A 14,647-nucleotide genomic window follows, 5' to 3' on the forward strand; every position below is an offset into this window, starting at 1 on the left:
ATTTTCGATGTTGCTTAAAATAGATTAATACAGTATAGAGTATATAGTAAAGTCAATTAATTGTGTTAAGAGTTAGTTATATGAGCTGGAAGTTAGTTAAAATCACCATACATTTTGTCACCTGTCCATTAGATTGCTATATAACTGAGTTTTATAACTAACTAACTATTTGAACATTTCACTCATCTATTATAGAAAATAATTCTCTCTCTTTTCTCTACTTTTCTTGCTGTTCTCTCACTCTCTTCTCTTTTCTACCGAGCCTGGTACCTTTCACAGATGATTAGGATCTGAACGCAAGGTCCAAACTCCTTCTGGTGAGAATTCTGACATCTTCGTGCTGTGTGGCAAGCCGTCTGAGGCCTTAAATGAGGATGGTGGGTAGTACCTGCAAGGGACTTCAATGTCTAAGTCAGCAAAGGTTTTATGCAGGTTTATGAGTTATAGATTGAGATATACTTGAATTTGGTGGATATTTATATAGTTGGAGTGATAGCCTTGTAATCACTCTTGTAACTTTTCCTCCTATTCTGGTGGGTGATTATTCTCCTCTTTTATCCAGGAATTGTTAAGATCTCATATTTAAATAGATGGAAGAATTTGTAGGTCCATTTACGATTCTGCATACTAAGTCGGTCTTATGAGATTGGACAAGTTGGTAGAGTTGATTTGGACTTTGTAGAATAGGCCTCATTCATTTTGAGTATGGTTTCGAGTTGTGAGACAGAGTATGAATAATGCTCCTGCTTGAGGCTGACCTCTTTCGAGTCGGACTCAAGCATTCAAACAAGTCATTCTTGAATCTTCCTATTATCACTTTATGCAAGTTAGTCTAGTCAACGTCTCGACATGATTTGAGGAGACAGGTTAGGATACTTGACGTGATTTTAAAACTGATGTGATGTTTTCGTATCCCGTAACCGTTCGCGCGTCTTTTCGGTACATTGGTAACCGTGCACAATATGATGACCCTTCCAACATAATGCTATGCTTAAGTCATGACATTCCTATTAGAAAGGACATTATATGAACTTTTCTATTATTATCTATTTAAATGAACTTTTACGATGTTAACTCGTTGACAGTTATAAGAAAAAGGCAATATATATTTTTTCTACTCAGTACAAAATATCTCCAATAAAATATATATTGACATAACTATTAATATTTTATGCCTCTTCAAATAAATTTAAATACAACACCAGTCCCTCTTAAGAAAAATAACTCTGAAAGCAAGGAGAAATAAACTTTACAAAAACAACTCTATTCATAATAGACTCTTTTACTCTTCCACGGCTTCATAAGGAATCCTTATGTTTGTGTCTCTAAAAAGGGTTGGGATAGGTTGGAGAGAGAACAAGTCCACGTGTTTTCAGTAAAGAATGAAAATGTCGTAAAAGTAAAGAATAAAATACAAATAATCAACTTATAACTCAAGAATGATTATCTTAATGAAACCTTTAAAATTCTTCAAATCTTACTTTAAACAATTTAGTTATATAATTTCTTCAAATTACATTCCTTAAAAAGGAATCCTTAAAATGTATGTAATTTGAGAACTATAAACTTCCAAGTCTTTCATTATAGCTCTTCTAAAAATCATCTATCCACATATCTATTCAAATTTCTAATACATAAGAATTTCAGTTCACACCAACTTTCATCATATTCGAAAACCATCAAACACAAGCAAATTAAATAATACAAACGTATAACCGATTCATACATAAATCAAATAGCAAGAAAGTCATAGATAACACAACACAATAATACAAGGAACACTCAAATAATTCATACAAATGAATATGATGAATGTCTGTCTTATGCAGACCATGAGTTCATGTGTTAGTTTACACCCCGCAACCCGACATTACTTAGGAACTAGTCCTAGATATGGTTTCCTAATTGTGTCAATCAATGTATAAGTGTTGATGTGGTTAAGAATACTAGCGGTCTGTGACAACAGGTAATTATCACAAAACTTGACGCCATAATATATATGCAAGAAAAAACAGTGATCTTCCAATTCGTGGGCGTCCCCAAAATCAATGATTAATCAATCCATGAATTTTTTTGAAATCAACAATCGATCAGTCTGTGGGTTTTCCCATGAATAACATTCATCAATAATCATCTCTTACTCATCAGTTCTCTATTTTCAATTTTCATTCATCATTTTTTCTGTTCTTTTTCTCTTATAATTCATAATGCTTTTTTTAACTTTTTTTTTTTTATCTTCCTTAAGTATTCTTTCCTTCAAACCTTAACCTTAAACTCATTTCATAATTATTACTTTAACGAACTTATTTCAAGACAGTTTCAAATTCTTTAAATTTAAACTTAACACTTTAAAAGGATATCTACTTTTCAAGCTTATAAACAACCAATAACCAACATCAAACAGGCAGTTAAACATTTATTTCCAACTATCAAACACCAAATTCATAAATCATACATCCAAGGGACAATTCACACAATTAAATTTAATTAAACCCTTATATTTTGTAAGAATTCAGACATAACCTCCCCTAAAAGTGGACTTAAACACTAGATGTGTTATCGGTTCGGTTTGATTCGGTTTTGGATCAAAAATCAACCGAACCAATATGTTCGATTTCTACAAACACACAACCATTCGGTTTGCTGTTTTTACAACAACCGAACCAAACTGAACCAAGCCAATAGCAGTTTGGTTTGGTCAATTTTTTCGGTTTTTAATTCCTGTTGAACAGCATAAAAATCACAATAACTAGAGGTTTAAAATAGTCAATAAACTAAAATAACAAGGGTACATAATTCAATACATTTTCAATCCATTCTAATAATTAAACATAAAACAAACACACTTAAAAATGTCTAACAAATACAATCTTAAAACCAAACAAACCAACAAATATACTTAGCAACTAAATAACAACTAAACCATAGGATGAGAGATAACAACTAAATAACAACTAAACCAATCATAGTTACTTGTTCATGCACAAGCATAGCAAGGTCTTTAAAAATTTCATTTACTTCACCAATTTGCTGCTGAATTTCTTGAATGACATGCTCTCTTTCTTCAATGATAGCCTCATTGAAGGCAATCTCATTATCTAAAAATAAGACCTCATGCCTGTAGCAAGATAATGTAATAGCTGAGATACTAAATATTGCATCAGGTCAAATCTAAAATTGTTAAAATATATTTTGGTCCATGACAAAATTGGAATTCAATATTAATCCCTAAAAGAATTTGCTAATACCTTCAACCCTAAAATAAAAAATGTTATAATAAGTTAGTACTTCCATTTGATAGCTTGGGCATTCATTATATGATCATTGAAATGCAGTGTGTTTCAATTAATTATAGATTAGAATTTTAAAATAATTAAATTCTTACAACGTATCTTTACTTAGGGGATGAAAAGCATTAGTAGATTTTCTTTAACTAATGTATATTAATTCATTTTGAAAGGGGTAGCCTTCTATTAACACTACACTACCAAAAAAGTTTTTCAACAAATTTTACAACTTGTAGCAAAACCCTGACAGTGATTCATCAACTCTTCGCACAAAGAGAGCAGCTTGTGGAACAAATGGAGTGTAAGCAGTTTCTCTCTCTGCTACAAGACGCCGTGCCTTCTAAAATTCTTTTAACGCTGTCTAAAAATCTTTCGCGAGTTTAGCATCTACTATGTTCTTGCTTGCCTGCAAACACACACACTAAAGACATTAAATGGCTCTTTTATTTTATTCTGGTCAATGTAAAAGAACTCAAGGTCATAGCAACCAATACCAGCGAAACCATCCCCAAAACAATCTGGGAAATAAAAGCATAATTTTCGGAGAAACTCATGAAAACAAAATAATTAAGAAATCCTACTTGAAAAAAGAAGGAGGGAAGACAATATAAAAATGAAGAAAACATAACTGAAGCTAACCACCTAAAGCATGAAGTTTGCAAGACTAGACATTTGTAGATAAAAACAAACTTGTTTAAAATAATTGAGATTTAATTAAGAAACCTTATCAGCCAATCTTTGTACTGGAGTTTCCCTGCTTTGTGCCTCTTCAATGAGGCGCTGCGGATGAGGGAGGGTCGGACTGATGGAGAGAGGCGGCGAGGCAGTATGGATGGAGGAGCCGAGCTGGAGAACGGAGAACGGAGAACTCAGAAGCAAAAAATGAGGGGTTAAGATTAGGAGAGGCGTTGAGAGCTTGAGACGGTGAGTGACTTGAACCTTTGGAGAGGGTTGGATAAATACAAAAAAAAAAAAAGAAAAAAGAAATGGATGTATATCTTCGGTTTGATTTGGTTCGGTTTTTTATCGAGTCAACCGAAAACCAAATCGAACCGATCAGTTTAATCGAAAAAACACAAAAAAAATATCAGTTTTTTCGATTTTCAAGTTGGTTGTTGTAATTTTCGGTTTGACTTGTGGTAATTTTTTGTCTGAATCGATAACTTACACCCCTATTAAACACCTCTTAAAGGTTCTTCAATCTAAAAAATTTATCAACTTTTTCTCAACAATTAGCAAACAAAAGATTCTCAATAACGAGCACAATGACATCAAACAAAAATAAGAACTTCCAGTAAGCATTCATCCCTAAACAACCTTGCAAAGGTGTACGTAACTGTCAAATGAACGAATCTCAATTCACACTCATTCAAGCTTCAACACAACGACACCAAAATTAAATCCAATTCACAGCCACAACCAAAATTCAATTGCACAAGTTAATTATTAATCTATTTGCAATTACTTACTAAACTTTGTAGGCATTCATAAAATTAAAACCTTTCATTTTTTAAAACGTATCGTCTACCTTAATCTTCGTAATTAAGAGAAATAAAAAATGCAGCAATTCATTTATTTTAACTACAGCAGCTCCGCCATAACCATACAGCAGCGAAGCAACAACAATGGCGGCAAAGCAAGGTCAAAGCATTGCAAATTAAATAGTGAAAGAGATTCAGACCAGAACGGGGAAAGAATGGTGCTGCCAACGAGTTTGGGCCGCTCCAATGGTGAGCAGAACGGCGGACATGGGCACAATAGCGGCAGCATCTTTTTTGACAGTGGTTTTTTGGCGACAACAGTGCCATTTTTTGATGACTAACAGTACAGTGGCGGGGTCTCCAGCAACGGCTGTGGAAGGCGACAACAACTCAGTGACGAGCTCCAGTTGAGCTCCCCTTCTCTCTCCCATTCACGCCCTCCTTCTCTGCCCTAGTTAGCGATGACCATGGTAGCAGCGGCGATGACAGTGGCCTCGACGTCGACGGAGGCAGCTCCAACCAGCTTCCCGGGCGACGATGGTGCACGGCAGTGACGAGGACGAGCTCCTTGTTCCCCTTCTCATCAGATCTTATCTCTCTCGACATCTCTCTCTTTTTTGTTTTGGTTTTCGACGGCGACGACGACTCCCATCCTCACTGGCATCATCCCTCCCCTCTTCTTCTTCTTCCTCCCTCAATATCTTGTAATTCTTCTTCTCTGTTTTCTTTCTTCTTTTTCTTCGTGCAGTATACGTTTTGAGTGGGAGTGGGAGGTAGTGAGAGTGAGTGAGCCCTGGTGAGGGATGCATGTGGCATGCGTGAGGAATGTGTGTGTGAATGCGTGTTAGATAATAGCAGTTATATAAAAATAAGGAACTTAGCGTCAGGGTTAGGAAAAATATCTAATGGTAATATAGGAATTTTACAAAATTTGTAGGATAAGACTATAATTTAAGATTAAAATATAATACTATAAAATTACTTTGAGAACACAATTTTTATTTGTCAACATACCTATGAGTTCAAATAATTATTCTAATTTAAATTCTAAAATAATCAAATTTCTCATCTTTTATAAAATAAAATTTAAACTTAAAACATTATTTACTTAGATTAAATTTCATAATTTTTATTTATTTGGAACAAATCCAAATCCTATTTTACAAAGAGTCATGGAAAAGTAATATTAATCAGATCTTCTGGTGATGTTACATGGGAGTTTTCTTGTAACTGACAGGGTGGACATTTTTTTTAATGAAATCGGTCGCATTTTTTTTCAAAATCAGCCAATAGAAGCCAACTCGCAATACTTGGTGTGAAGAAACGATGATGTCGTATTCACAGTCTCACCAAATTAGTTTTGAAAACAAATTTTAAGAAAAATGTTGGTGCACTCTATAAGCGTAGCTTTAGTAGTGTGCCCAGGTCATACCTCGAGAAAGAAAATCAACAGTTGATCAAACACTCAATAGGTTTTATTGTGAATAAAAGAGGTTGAATTGTTTAAAATTAAATATAACATGAAAGCACTTTTACTCAAGAAATCTTATCCCACGATTATATTATCACAACGCCCTAAAGTTCAATTATCATGTGGCTAGTGAGTATTTAAAGGCAACCACTCTTAAATGCCTAATTTAATTCTAACAATTAACAAATCTTAATTAATTAGAAGATGAACCGATACCCTTAACTAGTTTAGACTTACTAATTCTATAAGTCTTAAACACGGCTAGGATTAACTAATGTTTAAGGGGCGCGCTAAATATCCGTATAACAATGTAACTAAGTTAATTTAAGTCTAAATAGAATCACGCGCATTAATGACGAGTAAAATACGCGCTTTATCTTCTTTTTCTTCTCCCTTACGCTTCTTCTTCTTCTTCTTTCAAATATATGCATACGCCATCTTCTTCTTCTTTCAAATTCACGTATACCTCCTCCTCCTCCTTTTTTGCACACACAGATTCTTCTTCTTCTTCTCCTCCTCCTCCTTCTCTTCTTCTTCTTTTCCTCTTTCGTTATCGTCATTACCAACAACATCAACATTTTGCTAATAGATTATTTTTTCAATTGAATTGAATGAAATACAATTGTTAAATTAAATTGAATTGAATTGAATGGACGCATGCGTTCTAAATCTGAATTGAATTGATAATATCTAAATTGTAGATAGAGGTGTTTCGAATTTGATTTCATATAATGGATTATGTTTCGTTGCCTGAGTACAATCAGGTGAACCGAAATGGTCAACACCACTGAACCGAATACCAATCATGTGCTGAATAAACGTGATAAGCATTCAATCAGTAAGAAAAATATTTCTGCATGCACAAGGACTCAACTGAATACATTAATAATCAAGTAAATCAAAATGAGCAACTCCACTTAACCGAGTAAAATGTTGGTGTTGTTGGTGATGATTATAACGAAAGAAGAAGAAGAAGAATCTGCGTGCGCGAAGAAGAAGTAGAAGAAGAACCTACGTGTGTGAATTTGAAAGAAGAAGGAGGAGGAGGAAGAGGAGGAGAAATACTATTCTTGTTGATTGAAAGTTGATCACCATTTATTCACCACATGAACATTATTCGGTTCGGTGACTTTTGTGATTTTGATTCACCAAATGAATGTTGTTCGGTTTGGTGGCCTCCTTTTACTTTGTTCAGTGTTTAAGATTATTGTGATAGCATGCAACAATCATTTTCTAGCTGTCTCAACGTAATAATCTCATTCAACTGATTTGAAGTTGATTTATTCATTGTTTAAATTCAGAAGTCCAGATCGAAGAAGAAAACGAAGAAGAAGAAGAACGACGAAACTAATTAGGTTGAAGTCAATCCAGATCCATAACAAAGAACGCGAGTAGAAAAGAAGAAGAACAACAAGAAAAAAAACGCAAGCAGAGGAGAAAGATAAAGTTTATAACGCAAGCAGAAGGTTTACGTTGAGCAAAGGTCATAGAAAATTTACGTTATATGTAGAGCGTGAATCACAAATAATTTAAAAATTGGAGAAGGCGCGTATAGCCAAAAAAAATTGGATAACATCCATCTAACTTTTAGATGAAGGTAGGTAGAACTTGTCTCAATATTCAATTAAGTAGAAAGAATAACCATTACTTTCTAAATAATCTAGATTAGTTTTAAAATCAACTATCTAGCCTAGATTCATACCAGATTATAATATTAATTTTTCTTGTGTAACTTAGTCAACCTTACTAACCTTCAGGCTAATGTAAGCTAAGGATATCTTCTTATCTTGACTAACCATACCAATCTTCCGAATACTCGAGATAAGAGAAAAGGTAATTTATACTACTAACTTTCGAATAAATTAATTACATTAATTATTTAAGCTCGTGATTCATAAACACCATGAATGAATAACAAACTTGAACAATAGAGGATTGAAGAAACAAAGATAATTAATTGAATGAAGCTTAAGAGTTCAAATATAAACCGTGGTATTTAGAATCTTGAATCAGTAAAGAAACTAAAGTCACTCCTCAAAGGGGATATTTTTACTCCTTGAAATGGTTAACAACAAATAATTTAAATGAGAAAAAAATATATTGGTATTTCTACAGAAAGGTGAACTAATTACTAGAAAATAGACATAAATAACTAGTAAATTAACAATTTCACAGATGGCTGAGCCTATCATGAAAGAATAAGGAAAATAAAATGACATTAAAGTAAATGTTAAAATATTAATTATGTTAGAAAGCCAACAAAAAATTAAGAACATGAAAGTGATGAGAAATTCAAAAGCTTTAGTTTTGAAATACTTATAACGTAAACAAACTATAACCAATGCAAATTTATACGAAGTTAAACTCCTATAAATATAAAATAATGAACTAAAAAACTAAAATAAATATGAGAAGAGTGTTTTTATTCTGAATTACATGTCCTAATGATGAGTTTTCTCCCCTTTATATAGAATAAATTTATATGTGAAATTCTAATTATACCTTTTATTAAAGTCATTGCTCAAATCATATGCATCAACTTGTTGCTCATCTTTTAGTGCTATTTTTTCAAAATTTGACCAATTTTTCTGAATCAAAGTTGTAGATATATGCATCTTTTGAATTTATATGCAAAATTTATCCTAATCCAAATTAAAAATGAGAGAGATATTCATCATTTATTATAACATACTAGAATCATTATAAAAATTGTACTGTTTTATTGTCAAACTATTTATTTTATTTAGATGGATGAATTAACTCTAAGTATAGATGATATAATTGTAGATCATCTAATTCCCTCCAATTTAGACTTAAAGTTTGAAGAGCTTGAGTATGAAAAAGGTTAGATATTATCCTTTCTTTTCAGTTGTTCAAAATTTTAACAATTAGAGTTTGACATGTTTGACTTCACAATTTATTACTCTTGATTGACTCATTTTATATATGAGATGTACGAATGAAGCTTTGATGTCAAGAGAAAAGTTGTAAATATATTCTTCATAATTCAAATGCCACTAGTTTCAGCTCAAACAATAACTCAACTTGTAATCTAAATACTAGGCATGCCCCAAATCCATAACACTAAATGTCTGGTCTGTCTTCTAAAATAATTTTAAACTTCTAAACATCATATTTTGAAATGATTCATTTCAGCGATAATTGTATATTTTTTCCTTAGGTTTCCTAGCATATAAAATATATAGACTTTAGAGATCAAAATATAAATATAGATTGGGAAACAAACATGCAAATGTTTAATTTAGAGTCCAAAATAATGTCTTCACAAAATATAATGCAAATTTATATAATTTAGAAACAAATTTGATATTTTACAATCTTAAAGACTCTAAAAAATATTCATGCACTCAATATATATACATTTATGCACAAATGAATACTAAAATTCAAAGTATTTGGGATAAAATATTTGAATATTTTCATTCTTATTAGTATTTTCTTAGCTAATGATCTTGACCCTAGATGATTTTTACAGATTCTACTGTGGATTTCATCTAAGACTTCTTCTATCTTTGAGGTTGGGACATATTTAAACAAATGTATGGATATTCCTCTTCTGTAGTGGACATTATGAACCAGGGTGTAGTTCTGAGCTTCTCTTACCAATCTACTTGCTTTCCTTTCTTCTTGGGCAAGGATATCAAACTTGAGGCATTCAATAATAGGGGTCATCCATTTCAAGTTTATGTTAGAGACTGCTAGTGTGTTCGATTTGTCGACTTCTTTCGTCACAGATGATGATTGCAGAATTTCTTGGATCATGCTTCTGTTATTGTCCCTTGATTTCGTACTGGCTAGCTTGGAGAGGGAGTCGGCTTGACTATTCAATTCTCGAGTTATATGTCTGACCTCAGTCTCTTAGAATTTGGCCAATTGTGCTAACGTCTTCTTCGAGTATCTCTTCATGTTGGGATCTTTGGCCTGGTAGTCACCATTCACTTGTGAGGTTATTACTTGGGAGTCACTGAAGACTGTTACCTTCAAGGTGCCAAACTATTTGACCATTCGAAGACTAGTAAGCATAGCTTTATACTCAACTTGGTTGTTAGAGGCTAAAAAGTTAATTAAATTTTAGTGAGAGTTCTAACCGAGTTTCTTCTTCATTCTCAAGAATGATTCTTGCTCCACTACTAGCTTTGTTTGATGAGAAATCGACATACAAGTTCCAAGTGGTGGAGCTCCCTTTTTGATTCCTGTGTACTCTGCTAGGAAGTTGGCCAGGTTTTGTGACTTAATGGTCGTCCGAGCATTGTACTTTAGGTCGAACTTGGACAGCTTCATAGGTCACTATAGCATTCATCCTGCAATATCCATTTTCTATAAGATAAGCTTCATTGGCTTATTAGTTTAGACTTTGATGGTGTGAGCTTGGAAGTAAGGTCGCAATCTCCTGGATGCCAAGATTAGGGCGTAGGAAAATTTTTCTATTCTCTGATAGTTAAATTTAGCCCCTTACAACACCTTGCTTGTAAAATAAATAGGTTTTTTCCCTCCTTGTCCTCTCAGATAAGGACAGAGGTTATGCCTTTGTCTGCAATAGCTAGATACAACATGAGTTCTTTGCCCACTTCTGGTCGGATTAGGATAAAGTTGACTCAATAACTTTTTGAATTCTTAGAAGGCTTGTTCACATTCTTGAGTCCACTGAAAGTCATGCCCTTTCCTGAGGATTGCAAAAAATGGTAATGACTTCAAGGCTGAGCCAGCCAAGAAACTGGAGAGAGCTGTCTGCCTACTATTCAATTATTAAACTTCTTTCAAACAGATCGGACTTCACATCTCCATGATTGCCTTGCATTTGTCTGGGTTAGCTCCAATACCTCTTTGGATGAGCATGAATCTAAGAAATTTTCTTACTTCTACTGTAAAGGTAAAAATACCTTATTTATCAATTGCTGGTATGTGTAGCCCCTACATTTTTCAACTCAACAGGCATAATCACATAACAATAGTTGGTCCTATAAGTGATAAAGGACGTCTTCTCTTGGTCAGGCTCATACATTAAGAATTGATTATATCCTGAGTAGGCATCCATAAAGGAAAGAAACTGGTATCCTGAAGTTGAATCTACTAAAGCATCAATGCTAAGTAGAGGGTAATGATCTTTTGGGCAAGTTTTATTAAGGTCGGTATAGTCTATACACATCCTCTACTTCCCATTTTACTTTTTCACTAGTACAATATAGCTAGCCATATGGGTATTTTACTTCCCTTATGAATCCAGCTTCTAGAAGTGCTTGAACTTGCTCCTCCATAATTTGTGCTCTTTCAGGGCTAAGTTTTCGTCGTCGTTGTTGTACAGGTCATGAGCCTAGGTATACAGCTAACTTGTGTCTCATGAGATCAGGATGGATACTAGGCACGCCAAGTGCTTTCCATGAGAAGAAGCCAAAATTATTTAGTAGGAGCTAAATGAGCTATTCTTTCAGCTTTTGTGCCAAATTGGCCCCATGTTAGTGGTGTTTTCAACTTCATCACCTATCTACACTTCTTTCATGTTTTCCTTAGGTTGACATCTTAGATCTTCTCAAAATCCGATGCTGTCGAGCTCTATTGTATTGACTTTGCACTTTGAATAGCTTTACACATGTAAACTTTCAATATAGCATCTTCTAGCTAACTTCTGATCTCCTCTCATAGTTATTATTCCCTCTAAAATAGGGAATTTCATACAAAGATGGAAAGTTGACACTACTGTAGCAAGCCGGTCTAAAATTTTTTGGCCTATTAGCTAGGGCCTTATAAGCTGATGGTATGTCTATCACAATATAGTTTGTGTTTATAGTCTTTGCCTTCAATCCCTTATCAAAGATAATGTAAAGGGATATGTACCCTAAAGGTAAGATAGAAGAATTTCCTAAATCAAAGAGAGTGTCTAGGTACGTCTTCAAGTTCTTTTTTCTCCAATCCCAACTTGTTAAAGGTTACCTCAAATAAAATATTAGCTGGACTTCCTTGAATGGCCCTAACTTTTGTAGTACTTACAATATTCAAACCAATTTTCCCTTTCTTGGTAGGATTAGGTCTGGGAGGTGGTATCTTTTCAGTGTGACATATCTCTCCATAAACATCGACTAAGAGACTCGCAGTGGAGTGTAAGAATGGTATCTTCGAGGCTTGTTCGAGCTATATTCTTTCTTTTTCTTTGTCTCTGGTTTGATACTGACTACTTTGTCCTGATGCAGGTCTCCTAAGTTGTGATTTCTTCCCTGTTGATATATTTTTCAGCTCATTCCTAAACCTCGTAATAAGAAGTCGAGTGCCTCTTTGAGATGGAATGCGAGAAGAGATCCTCCTTGAGGCCATTAACAAGCCCTACAATAGCTGTTTTAGTGGACAAATTTTGGATTTTCAAGCATGTTTTATTGAATCTTTTCATGTATGTCCTAGAGGACTCTCTAAACTCTTTTTTAATGCCCAAAAGGCTTGGAGCATGCTTAGTTTTGCCCTTTTGAATGGAGAATCATGTGAGGAAGCCTTTGGCCAAGTTGTCGAAACAAGTTATCGACCTTCGTGGAAGGATATCGAACCACTTCGTTATTACTTTGGTTAATGTGGTCGGGAAGGCTTTGAACTGAGCTGCATCAGAGGCATCGGTCAGATACATTCGACTCTTGTAATTGTTTAAGTGATGTCGTGTATCAGTTGTTCCATCGTACAGGTCCATGTTTGGACTTTTGAAATTTCTAGGGACTTTAGCTCGCATGATTTCTTCTGAGAATGGATCTTCACTCCCCAAAAGTGTGATTTCTCGATTAGTTCAAGATCTCCTTCCTTTTAGGTCAGATTCCAATATTTTTAATTTTTTCTCCAGTTCTCTATGTCGTTGTACCTCTCTTCGTAGGGCCCTCTTAGATTCTTGTTGTCATTCTAGCTTGATCTCGAGTTGTTCTAATTGGTCTTAGTGTCTGTGGACCTGCCCTCTAAGTTCTGTTGCATCTTGATCTCTTGATCCTCCATATCTATGAACTTTAAAGCCTATTCCTTGTCCCTCTTGGTTGCTTCGATCTCCATTCTCCTCAGAACCCTTCCTTCTTTCAGGATGTGGGGGTATAATGATTGCTCAATTGTTGTTTGGTTAATCTTTTTCATGGGCTTCTGAATAAGATGCAATGTGTCTTCTGGGTGGTCATCTGCCATAATAAGATGCTGAACTCCAAGTCCCTAAACAACGGCACTAATGTTTCCAGGAATTACCTAAAACGGATGATTAGGCTCTGAACGTGAGGTCCAAACTCTTTCTGGTGAGAGCTGCGACGTCTTCCTCATATGTGACAAGTCATCCGAGGTTTTAAGTGAGGATGAGGGGTACTTGCAAGGGACTTCAATGCCTAAGTCAATAAAAATTTTATGCAGGTTTATGAGTTATTGGTTGAGAAATACTTGAGTTTGATGGGTATTTATATAGTTAGAGTGATGACCTTGTAATCACTCTTGTAACTTCCTCTTCTACTCTGGTAGGTGGTTATTCTCCCCTTTTATCCAAGAATTGTTAAGATTCCATATTTAGATAGATGGGCAAATTTGTAAGATCCTATGAGATCGGACTAGTTGGTAGAGTGGGTTTAGACTCTGTAGAGTAAGTCTTATTCATTTTGGACCTAACTTTGAATTGTGGATTAAGGTATGATGAACAGATACCAAAATCATCATATTATCATTATGTTAAACAAAATTAAGATACAAAGTTTTATAAATTAATTATGAATTAAAATCTATATTTAAATCACTCTTCTTCTCCATGCATAATTCTAAAGGAATGGATGATTTTTTTATTTTGTATTCAACATCATAAATTATCTTTTATTTCATTATTCTTTTAGAATTATGAATGTTTATTTTTATTATCTTTTTCTCTCACTTTTTTATACGCTTATCTATCATTGCGTAACCATCACTATTATATTAGCTTGTTCTCAATGCAATTTCTTCCATATTTTTTTTCTTCTCCTTCTACTTTATCTTTTCTGCCCACAATTAATTATTACTATCTATTATTTTTGTAACTCTCAATCTTATCCATCACATCTATCTACAACCATCCATTGTATTAATTAATTTTTAATTATGAGTCATCATAAATCTACTAAACGAGTTTTGTGTGTGTATATTTTGAATATCGAAATGTATAAATATTATCTTCATTATTCTCAATATATGTTAATTGATAAATAATAAAATATACATGATAATTTTTTCATTTATCATAAAAATTAAAAATTAAAATTAAATGATATTAGTATTTTTTGGTTTAACAAAATTAAAATAAAACACAAAATAAAGACAAAGACTAAAAAAAAGGATAAGAACTCTAGAAAAGAACAACGTTGAATATCATGCTCTTATATATGCGAATATTATGATTTATTACCTTATATATTCTTTGC

At 33.7% G+C, this 14,647-nt stretch overlaps 1 long non-coding RNA gene across 2 annotated transcripts; it reads right to left on the reverse strand.

Annotated features, from left to right (window-relative positions):
* LOC110270573 lies at positions 1,520-4,154 on the reverse strand. Of its 2 annotated transcripts, XR_002360212.1 has the most exons (4): positions 4,011-4,154; positions 3,536-3,693; positions 3,024-3,118; positions 1,520-2,095 (listed from the first exon to the last, which is right to left on the reverse strand). It is a non-coding gene; the product is annotated as an uncharacterized LOC110270573 (long non-coding RNA). The 2 variants fall into 2 exon arrangements; XR_002360211.1 differs by lacking the exon at positions 1,520-2,095 and having other exon boundaries at positions 2,863-3,118.

Source organism: Arachis ipaensis, chromosome B04 (genome assembly GCF_000816755.2).
Source record: "Arachis ipaensis cultivar K30076 chromosome B04, Araip1.1, whole genome shotgun sequence".
NCBI classification, from domain to species: Eukaryota; Viridiplantae; Streptophyta; class Magnoliopsida; order Fabales; family Fabaceae; genus Arachis; species Arachis ipaensis.